Source organism: Siphateles boraxobius, unplaced genomic scaffold (assembly GCF_051911475.1).
Source record: "Siphateles boraxobius isolate OS27281-9 unplaced genomic scaffold, OSU_SipBor_1 28, whole genome shotgun sequence".
NCBI lineage: Eukaryota > Metazoa > Chordata > Actinopteri > Cypriniformes > Leuciscidae > Siphateles > Siphateles boraxobius.
The window spans coordinates 310,001-322,500 of record NW_027508897.1 but is presented as its reverse complement, the minus strand read 5'-3'; the positions used below and the strand labels follow the sequence as shown (position 1 = coordinate 322,500).

Below are 12,500 nucleotides of genomic sequence, written 5' to 3'. Positions count from 1 at the left end.
ATTATTATAATGTAAATCAGCTGTTTTCTATGTGAATATATAGTAAAGTGTAATTTATTCCTGTGATCAAAGCTGAATTTTCAGCATCATTACTCCAGTCTTCAGTGTCACATGATCCTTCAGAAATCACTATAATATGATGATTTGATGCTCAAGAAACATTTATGATTATCATCAGTGTTGAAAACAGTTCATATTTCTGTGGAATCCGCACATTGTTTTTTCAGGATCTTTTATGAACAGAAAGTTCAAAAGAATCGCATTTATTTGAAATAGAATGTTTTGTAACATTATAAATGTCAACGATCAATTTAATGCAAATCATCATTATTATTATTATTATTATTATTAACGATCATTAATCTGTGTGTGTAGTTTGCTGGGTTACTCAGAACAGTATGTGGAGTACGACCCGTTCTTCACGACCCCGGACCCGTCCAACCCCTGGATCTCTGATGACATCACTTCCTGGGAGCTGGAGGCCAGGTGTGTGTGTGTGTGTGTGTGTGTGTGTCACTCGCTGGTTCTCCATCAGTAAATTAAAATTATAAATTAAATGAATTCACTTTTCAGCGTCCTTGAATCATGTTCTTTAAAAGGATCAAACATTATTATTACTCTAACATGCTTAAAGTCATGAATAGGTCTGGGTAAAAAAATATATTTTTCAATTAATCATTTTTAAAAAGTTGGTTGATTTGATATCAATTCTCAAAAGCCACGAATCGATATTTTTTCACTTTAAACAAAAATCTGATTGACGTTAATCTTCCCCACTTGATTTTTTTTAGTTATTTATCTAGCGCGTTGTTACAGGGTAAAGTTTTTGTAACTTTAATAAGGAGTAATCTTTATTTAATTAGATTATATGCAGTGTTATTTTACATTTGATTACATTATTCAATTTCTGTACCTGAGAACTGTTTCTATCTTTGTTCTATTGTATTTATTTATTTGTCTTATTGCTTGTAGTTGAATTATTTGTTCTTTTTTTTTTAATAATCATTGAAATTTACATAATAACGGACTTGAGAATTGTTCAATTTCACTGGCATCTAAAATGTTGGTTGTTATAACTTCATTTATTACAATACAAGGATACATGGGTCAAAAACAATGAGTATTTTATTAATTTATTACTTTCTTAGTGGTGGGGCCAGTGAAAATTGAATAATTGAAATCAGTGAATTGAATTGAAAATTGATGTTTGAATCGAAAAAATCGAATTGATACGCAGGCCTTGTCATGAACCATCAAATCAACCTTGAATTTAAAGCAAAAAGAGGATGTGAAAGTGGAAAAAAGACAAAAATTCAAGAAATAAAAGTGTAATATGATGATTATTGTTACCTGTTTACAGTTGTTGTTGATTGAAGATCAGATTAATACGTGTTTGTTCTGATCTGAATAACAGATAAAATGATGATGACGGTTTTGGATGAGCTGTATTCCCCGACATCGGCCCAGATCCGGCCCACATCCGGTACGCGGCGAATCCACATGTCCCAGATGTGGGCCGGATCTGGGCCGACACTGTGTCTGATTGGCTTGTGTACATTATTAAACATTATTATTCCGTCTGGGAATAACCGTCCTGTGTGCCGTCTCTCAGTAAAGAGCCCGGACAGCAGCGGGTGAAGCGATGGGGGTTCGGATTCAACGAGGTTCTGAAGGATCCAGTCGGGAGAGAACAATTCCTGAAGTTCCTGGAGTCTGAGTTCAGCTCGGAGAACCTGAGGTATGAGACCAGCTAACGGGGAACATCCGGCACGGGTAAACGCATCGCTGGGCAGTGATTGGCCAGTGCTTTGCTGGGTAACACTTTATTACACAGTTTCCTTATTACATGTACTTATCATAGTAATAACAGTAAATTATGCATAATTACATACAACTAACCCTCAACCAAACCCTAACCCTACAGTAAGTTCATGCAGTTCATTAATATTACTCAGTACTTAAATATATAATTACACTGTAACACTGACACCTTAAAATAAAGTGTAACCCTTTGCTGTACACAGCAAAGTCTTAAATTAGATTTTTAAAATTGAACGCCATAAAAAGTCTTAAACTTAAATTTTACATGCAAGTTATATTTTAGACACAATGTTGTCAATATTGTTTGTTGTTTCCTTTGTTTTGCCAATTAAATCATACCAGAACCGAGTCTCCATGCAACAGACGGCGATGATTTCTTTTTTTACCGACTGAATCTGCATTTTGAACGAATCAGTGTGTAAATGATTCAGTGGCCCATCACTTGCTGCTTTCCCGAATGAATCAGCCGTTTGAACGAATCTTTTGATGAATGACTCCCTCGACTCGCTTATTACGACAGTGACTCGCTGCCACCTACTGGCGGTTTTAGTTTCATGTGTAAAGTGCCCTTTAATTAAAAAGTTCAAATTAGAAATCATTTCATATTTAAATATTGAATTTAAAAAAAAATCTCATTGCATTATTTATGCAATTGTAAATGCTGTGTATAAATATATTAATGCCACTTTCTGATGCCGCTTCTGTGTCACTTCTGCATTGCAAAGATGGATTTTGTTGATAAGGATTTCATTTGACTGGTAACAGCCCACAACTGTTATTATTCTAATAGAATTTAATTTGACTGTGTGTGTGTGTGAGTTTGTTAGAATTTGACATAAAAGGTCATGCATACATGTAATAAGTTTAGAAAAAATGCTCTTATAAAGGTAAAAAAGCCCCTGGAAATCAATTTAAGTTGGCAAATATCAACCCTTAATGGAAATGTTAATTTCTGTCACTGCTGTTAACTGACCACTGCATAGAATATGAATAATATGAATATCTTCGTGAGTCGGCTGTCAACCAATCAGCCTGAACCAACAAAACCACACCATTTATCAACAAAACTTTGAAAATATCGACAGATCTTTTTTTTTTTGTCAGTATAGCACACCCCTAATTTACAGTATTCATTTTATTTCTTCATGTCTTAAAAAGGTCTTAAAAAGCCTTAAATTTGACTTATAATAGTGACTTATAAAAATGTTGCGTTTAAAAGACGTCTAATAGCCGTCCAAACACAGCGCTGACGTCTACACCATAGACTAGTGTCATGTCTTGTTTTGGTCATGTGATTCCCTGCTATAGTCATGTGTTCCCTTGTCTGATGTGTCATGTTGTCATTGATTCATTGTTTTAATGTTCACAGGTGTACCTTGTCTAGTCATTCGTCCTTGTGTATATCATGTGTACTAGTGAAGTGTTGTTTCCTGTGTCTTGTAAGTTCATGTTCGTGTTTTTGAGTTTCACGCCACGTCTTTGTTTTATGTTTGATCATGTTTTGGAATTAAATCTGCACTTGTGTTCTCACTTCAACTTGCCTCCAGTGGACTATCTACCAACTAGTCATCAATTAGATAACAAAGCAATGAAATGAAATGCCTAGTCTATTCTTATGTTCTGTTTTAGAAGTCTTTTACATTTTCACTGACAGCCCATATTTTGCCTGGTTTCGGCCGTGTTTGGCGGCTATTAGACGTCTTTTAAACGCAGATGTGTTCTGGGAACCCTGTATTGGGTACTTTGGTTTTAAGGTTATCTTGTGTGCAGGTTTTGGCTGTCGGTCCAGGAGCTGAAGACGCGTCCCATCCGTGAGGTTCCCAGCAGAGTTCAGGAGATCTGGGAAGAGTTCCTCGCTCCCGGAGCTCCCAGTGCCATCAACGTCGACTCCAAGAGCTACGACAAAACCACGCAGAACGTCAAAGATCCCGGCCGATACGCTTTCGAAGACGCTCAGGTCTGTGTTTGTCCTGGACATCCTTTATATAATCTGGTGCGCCTTTTAAATCTCGCATTATGATGCATTATCATCACCAGATATTATATTCATACTTATTTGTATAGCGCTTTTCACAATACACATCGTTTAAAAGCAGCTTCACAGAAACACCAAGAGTCCACTTTACAATTTACAGTGATCTGTTATCAGAGGAAACTGTATAAGTTATGTATTTCTGAAATGTACATATATATATATATGGCATATAGCATTGGTGCATGTTGATTCAGGGGGTTCAATCTTTTTATCAACTTTGAGTTTTCTTTGAGTTAGGACAGGTTTTGTGTTTCTCTTGAACTGGTTGATCGTAGGCCTCGTTGAAGTGAACCGATGCTCCTCAGTTTTTCAGTTCACTCAAGCTAATTCACCACAAAATGCATGAGCTCAAATCAATGAGGCTTATTATCAATCCAAATGATCAATCAGACAAAACCTGTGCGAATTAAAAGCAAACAAGTTGATAAAAAGGGTAAATCCAATATTTGGCGTTTACCCTTCATAACGAGAGATTTATTGTAGGCGGGTCATTTTTGACCTGGAAAAGCACACATTTGAGAAGTTGTTGTGAGAAAAGTCAGTACGTTTTAGTCCAATGCGATCGCATTAATCAGCATTTTTGGGGAAAAAGAAAATCCTCTCCGGGTCAAAATGACCAGTTATAAAACTGTGCATAGCATCTAAAAGTGTACGCGCACCTAAACGCTAAATGTGCAAAATTCATTACAATCCCAGTCAGAGGAAGATTGTGCACACGCGTCTCAACACTGAAATATCCATATGAGCTCGTTTTACTGTGCAGATCCTCATCTGCATATCATTTTGCATATTAAAGTTACAAGACATTAGGAAAATACGAGATACGGATGTGCGTCTGATTGTTTGCCTTTTCTGTTACAAATAATATAAAAGCAAACGCTTTACTTTATACCAGTTCTGTCTAACAAAGTATTAGATACGACTGACAGAGATCGTAAACTAATGAAGAGTGAGCGCTGCCGTTCTCAGCACCGCCCGTCAAAATAAAAGTCCCGCTTCCAACACATCGGCATATCAGAAAAACGTATCGGCCGATGCAAAATAAAAGAATGCAAAATATCGGTCATGGCAATATATATATATATATATATATCGGTCGACCACTAGTTTTTATAAATCACAGCCTTTAATGGGAAGTGGCGTACGCACGTTTATAAATGAGACCCCAGAACACTAATTCATCATAATTCCGTCAACATGAGGATTTCTTCATCATCATCTTCATCATGATCATGTGATTGAAACGTGGTGTATTTCTCTCATCAGGAGCACATTTATAAGCTCATGAAGAGTGACTCGTACAGCCGGTTCATCAGATCGAGTGTCTACCAGGAGATGCTGCAGGCCAAGAAAAAGGTAAAGCCCTTGAAACGCCTGGAGACTGCGATCTGACGACTCCCGACACACACACACACACACACACACACACACACACACACACACACACACACACACACACTCCATATCATCAGACTGCTTTAGGAAGAGAGTGATGTTTGAGTTCTGTCTGTCAGCACAAGAGTGACACGTTTTCTGCTTCTCAGAGACTGACATGCCAGTAATAAATATAATATAATATATTAGTGCTGGGCAACGATTAATCACGTCCAAAATAAAAGTTTGTGTTTACATAATAAATGTGTGTACTGTGTATAATTATTTTGTACCTATAAACACACAAATGCATGAATATGTTTGCATGTATATACTGTATATATATATTTATACATAATTTAAATTATATATAAATATTTTATACATAAATAACACATTTTTCTTAAATATATACATGCATTTGTGTGTATTTATGTATACAGAATAATTATTCACAGTACACACACATATATTATGTAAACACAAACTTTTATTTTGGATGTGATTAGTCGTTGCCCAGCACTAATATATGTATAATATATATAATATCACTTTTCATTTGAAAATCCTCTTCTCTCTCTAAAGTTTGACTTTGGAAATACTTTTACACCTTTTGTATGTTTATGAAGTAGCGGATCTTGTTGTAAATGTGTGTATGATCGGTCATGATGTCATCATTCTGCTTAAGTTGCTCGTTTGTTTCTCTTGTTTTTTTGCTGTATGTCTTTGAGTTATTTCTATTAAACACCTTGTTTTCCGCCACATCTCCGGGTCTGCTGTTCTTTCTTGCGTGTCTTTTGTCTTGCATGTGTTCTTCTTTTCTGTCCTGTCTGTTTTGTTCTGACGCGCTGAAACAGGAAGTGCTCATGCTGACTCTCTGGTAAGTGTGTCGTTTTGTGCAGACGCTCCGATCGATCACTATCTTTCTTTTCATTATCAGTCATACGCTACCAGTCTGGAATAATTATGAATTTTTTTTCAGTGCTTTTGAAAAAATTCTGAAGTTTTCTGAAGGATCATGTGACACTGAAGACTGGAGAAATGATGCTGGAAATCACAGGAATAAATTACACTATTTTACATTATAATAATATTTCACTATTTTTCACTGTATTTTTGATCATAGAAATGCAGCCTTGGAGGGCAGAAGAGACTCTTTCAGAAACATTAATAAATCTTAATCATTCCAAAGTATTGCAAAAATATTTTTGATCCAAAATATCTTTGCAAGTTATATTAAAAATGATCTTCAGATTTCTGTTGAACATGCAAAGATGAATATTTTTTCAGGCTGATCCGAACAAAATCTTTACCAAAATATTAGGATGTTATGAAGAATTTATAAATGTAATTCTCCAGTCCTCTTAGAAAAACAAAACCGGAGCATCCCAGCTTTATTCCCATATCATCTCTGAGAAACTAATATTTCCCTCAACTTTAATAGATATATTACTATATAAAGTCTAATAAGTTTATTTGAGCAGTTTTTACTACTAATGTCCAGTTTCTTGAACTCTTTCTCTTTTCCTTCACAGAAAAGCAAGAATCTTTTCTAGGATCTGAATCCCAGGTGAGACTTTAAATTTGCATTCTTGAAATGATCACTATGTGGATACTCAATAAAATCATGATGTTAGTTTTATGATATCTTAATATCTTCATGCCTTATAGTCTCATTAGAGCTGCACGATCATATAGTTGATATAAACAGAAGCAGATTTGAGATTTGCTGGCGCTTCAAAACCTTCGTTTCGAACCAGTGATTCGATCAAACGAGCAGAGTCACATGACTTCAGTAAACGAGGCTTTATTACATCATAACTGTTTTGAAGTGCTAGAGGAGATCTCTGTGAACCCTGGAAACGTTTTTTAAAAGTTTTTATTTTATATTCATATTTAGCTAAAGGGGTCATTACATGGATTTTTTTATTTTAATATGTTCCTTGATGTTCACTTATAATGTATATAAAACATGTTTTCACAGAAAAAAAGAACATGCAGAAAACAAATTTTTTACATTTTATTTTAATGTTCCTTGATGTTCACTTATAATGTGTATAACATGTTTTCACAGAAAAAAAAAAACATGCAAAAAACGATCATTTAAATTTTACAAAATATTTTCCTTGAGGTTCACTTATAATGTATATAAATAAAGTTTTCACAGAAAAAAGCAAACAAATGCAGAAAACCTTCATTTCAAATCCTCAGTCTGATATGATGTGTTTTTGATGCGCGGCTCCTTTAAGGCGTAGGAAACCGTATAAACGGCCACTCGCTATTGTATGCGAGTGTTTTAAAAAACATTATCCATATAAAATCATCATCTACAGATAAAGCATAATGACGTCATTCACTGATGGTTTGTGACGTGTCAGTCAAACAAATAAAGCATCCGCTATGGTGCCGGTGGGCGGGGCCTGTGGTGTGATGATGATGTGCAACTATTGGTCGATGTCTTGCTCTGGAGGCGGGCGTATGCAAATGTGTTTGCTCATGTGACGTCACAGATCCAGCAATAAGCTGTTTTTGGAGCTTCACTTATTGTGAGGATGTCAGGATATTTTAATATTACAAAGACTTATATGTCAAAAAATATGTTGCGACCCCTTTGAATAGTCTCTTACTGGCCTAATTAACCAAACTCTCCATAAACAAGCCCTGCAATTTAATAAAATAACATGCTGATACTTCATATTTAATGGTAATTGATGATTTGTTACTTGCATTTATTGATACAACATTTGCTAAAGGTGTTTTTGTGCATGTTTGTGTGTGTTCACACTGTTCTGACCAGCGTTTCCAGCACTTTAATCAGATTCACTGTTTCAAAGCTTCATTTCACTGCTATATCGTATATGTTATCGGTTTACGAGAGTTTAGTATTGAATGTAAAGCTGTGTAAGTTTTGATATATGTGTGTATAATATAGTGTACCAGCGCTCGAGACAGGAACTGACATTGATTTCAGTGGAAACTGTTTTTCTCTGTTTTTCATGTGTGTTTCTCTCAGCCGTCCCCGAACGAGGCGCTGGGGATTGTGGGTATTATGTCCTCATCTGTACATTACTGAATCTACGGCTGGTTTCATCAGGACTTCAGAAGAGATCTCTGAACTCATCCTGTCATCGTAGGAAAACACATTTATACGCTTCGTCCTCTGGATGAGCGCTTTCATGCCATCTGATCACTCATCCTTATTTTTATACTACGTTCACTTGTTTTGTAGACGTGTCTACAGATCCTGGATCATGCGTTATGATGAGAAACACTTCCGTCCAATCACTGCGATTGTTGAATGATGGCGTGAACATTGTATAAGCATTAGTTTCATGTGTAATTGAACAGAAGAAAGAGTGTAAACGTCACATACTTTTGATTTTCCCGAGTTTTCCTCATGAGAATCAGGCGTTCGTAGACGACCGTGTGTGAAGTCGAGGGAAGGCTCGTTTTTAAGCTTCCTTACATCGGGAATTTCTGTGTATTAAACGCTTTTTTAATAGCCACATTAATCTCATTTAATGTGATTTATGGTCAGAATATTATGATGTGAACGATAACCTGCTGATGAAGGGATGAAAGCGCTCACGTCTTACCGTACATCATGAGTTTGATCTCTTCAGTCCGGCTTTGAGGAACTTTCCTGCGATCCAAAGATTCTCCGCGGAGAACGAACTCCAGCTCCTCCGTCTTCTTGCATTTACAATATAGATTCTATGACTCTGTACATAATTCCAATATTACATAAATAAAGAGACTCAGAGATGAAACAAGCTGTTTCCAGCGTCTGTCGAATCATTATTAAAACAATGTGGAATTTATGATATGTCATTCATATATATTTTTTTCTTCCATAAAATCTATTTATTTTTATTTCATTATTTGATTTAAATATATTTTATAAAATATATATTTTTAAAGCTTGTCATTTCGAAACACTTTGGTCAGACCATATAAGCTCATGTTAAATGATGATCTTTAGCTAATATTTAAATATGATTATGATGACCAAATTGCTTTCATAGTGTCACTTGTTATTAGCTATTTTTTTAATTGCAGAATTTATACATACATGATCAGGGAAATGAAGTGTGGTTGTATCTTTTCAATGAACCGTAACAGCAACAGAAAACAAAATACATAAACTTTTTGTTATTTTTAAGTGGGATGAAATAAGTTAAACTCATGTTGTGAGTTATAGAAACTTCGAAGCTCGATGTCTTGAGAGATATGGATGAGCGAACTGTGAAGATCACACACAAACACACACACAAACACACACACACACACCTGCAGAGATTGAGTTCAGATGAGTGTGTGTGTAATGCAGTGTGTATCCTGCAGGTGTCGCTGTAATAGTCAAACACAGATGTTACACGAGCTGAGGAAAACTAGTCATATCAGTCTCTACAATGTCATAAACATTAACATCATAATGTTCATAAACACATTAATCCATACAATTACATGTTGCTGTAAATATTATGTATAATAACTTTTCGTTGTAGTTGTAACAATAAACATGAAAATGAACGCATGAAATTGGTCTAGCTTGGCTCTAGATCTGATTAATAAATGCATATTTTAATAATGATGATGAAAATCAATAGACTTATTACTGACTGTTCGTGACAATGAAACTATTCCAGATGTGGACATTTATTTTCTTTATCCATCAAAAACATTTTAACTCTGTTCAACTTTTCCAAATGCCACAAAAACAGTTTCTTGTGATGCATAATCTGATGAAAAAATATGAATCAACCTTCAGATCATACCAGAAGTTAAAGCAAAAATAAAATTACAATACAATAAAATATGAGTAGATAAATCTACATAAATGATAAATATGAATCAATCTTCAAATTAAGAAGCTATAAAATAAATATCTAGTGAATAAATAAATAAAACAAATTAAAACAATGCAATAAAAATGAGTATCTGTGTCTGATCATACAAAATAGAAACTGCTAAACGTTCAGCATTTTGGGGATTTTATTAATTGCATTTAATTTTTTTATTAAGTATCTATATTTGACATAACAGATATTTACATTCCACAAGACAATAACAGTCCATAATTTACACAAATTACCCTGTTGATAATGTGTCAGTAATATAATAATTAGTTGCAGTATTTTGTGATTGTTGAGCTCAAAGTTTCCCAGCATGCTCTGCACGATTCACACCATCATAAACACAGCATAATAAAACACACCATCATAAACACACCATCATAATCACACCCTCATAATCACACCATCATAAACACACCATCATAAACACACCATCATAATCACACCATCATAATCACACCATCATAATCACACCATCATAAACACACCATCATAAACACACCATCATAATCACACCCTCATAATCACACCATCATAAACACACCATCATAATCACACCATCATAAACACACTATCATAATCACACCATCATAAACACACTATCATAATCACACCATCATAAACACACCATCATAATCACACCATCATAAACACAGCATAATAAACACACCATCATAATCACACCATCATAAACACACTATCATAATCACACCATCATAAACACAGCATAATAAAACACACCATCATAAACACCCTCATAAACACACCCTCGTAATCACACTATCATAAACACCCTCATAATCACACCCTCGTAATCACACCATCATAATCACACCCTCGTAATCACACCATCATAATCACACCCTCGTAATCACACCATCATAAACACACCATCATAATCACACCCTCGTAATCACACCATCATAAACACAGCATAATAAACACACCATCATAATCACACCATCATAAACACACTATCATAATCACACCATCATAAACACAGCATAATAAAACACACCATCATAAACACCCTCATAAACACACCCTCGTAATCACACTATCATAAACACCCTCATAATCACACCCTCGTAATCACACCATCATAATCACACCCTCGTAATCACACCATCATAATCACACCCTCGTAATCACACCATCATAAACACACCATCATAATCACACCATCATAAACACACTATCATAATCACACCATCATAAACACACCATCATAAACACACCATCATAAACACACCATCATAATCACACCATCATAAACACACTATCATAATCACACCATCATAAACACAGCATAATAAAACACACCATCATAAACACCCTCATAAACACACCCTCGTAATCACACTATCATAAACACCCTCATAATCACACCCTCGTAATCACACCATCATAATCACACCCTCGTAATCACACCATCATAAACACACCATCATAATCACACCATCATAATCACACCCTCATAATCACACCATCATAAACACACCATCATAAACACACTATCATAATCACACCATCATAAACACACCATCATAATCACACCCTCATAATCACACCATCATAATCACACCATCATAATCACACCCTCATAATCACACCATCATAATCACACCATCATAAACACACTATCATAATCACACCATCATAAACACACCCTCATAATCACACCATCATAATCACACCATCATAATCACACCATCATAAACACACTATCATAATCACACCATCATAAACACACCATCATAATCACACCATCATAATCACACCATCATAATCACACCATCATAATCACACCATCATAATCACACCATCATAATCACACCATCATAAACACACTATCATAATCACACCATCATAAACACACCATCATAATCACACCATCATAATCACACCATCATAATCACACCATCATAAACACACTATCATAATCACACCATCATAAACACACCATCATAATCACACCATCATAAACACAGCATAATAAACACACCATCATAATCACACCATCATAAACACACTATCATAATCACACCATCATAATCACACCATCATAATCACACCATCATAATCACACCATCATAAACACACTATCATAATCACACCATCATAAACACACCATCATAATCACACCATCATAAACACAGCATAATAAACACACCATCATAATCACACCATCATAAACACACTATCATAATCACACCATCATAAACACAGCATAATAAAACACACCATCATAAACACCCTCATAAACACACCCTCGTAATCACACTATCATAAACACCCTCATAATCACACCCTCGTAATCACACCATCATAATCACACCCTCGTAATCACATCATCATAATCACACCCTCGTAATCACACCATCATAATCACACCCTCATAATCACACCATCAT

At 35.2% G+C, this 12,500-nt stretch overlaps 1 pseudogene across 1 annotated transcript in view; it reads left to right on the top strand.

The window, feature by feature from the left end:
* Positions 1 to 9,003, top strand: part of LOC143753364 (regulator of G-protein signaling 7-like) — a 59,331-nt pseudogene extending 50,328 nt beyond the window's left edge. The window contains exons 11-16 of the transcript XR_013207715.1: positions 376 to 486; positions 1,613 to 1,738; positions 3,592 to 3,778; positions 5,123 to 5,212; positions 6,766 to 6,800; positions 8,244 to 9,003. The product of XR_013207715.1 is annotated as a regulator of G-protein signaling 7-like (transcript). The remainder of the gene's footprint in view (positions 1 to 375; positions 487 to 1,612; positions 1,739 to 3,591; positions 3,779 to 5,122; positions 5,213 to 6,765; positions 6,801 to 8,243) is intronic.
* The last annotated feature ends 3,497 nt before the right edge of the window (positions 9,004 to 12,500 follow it).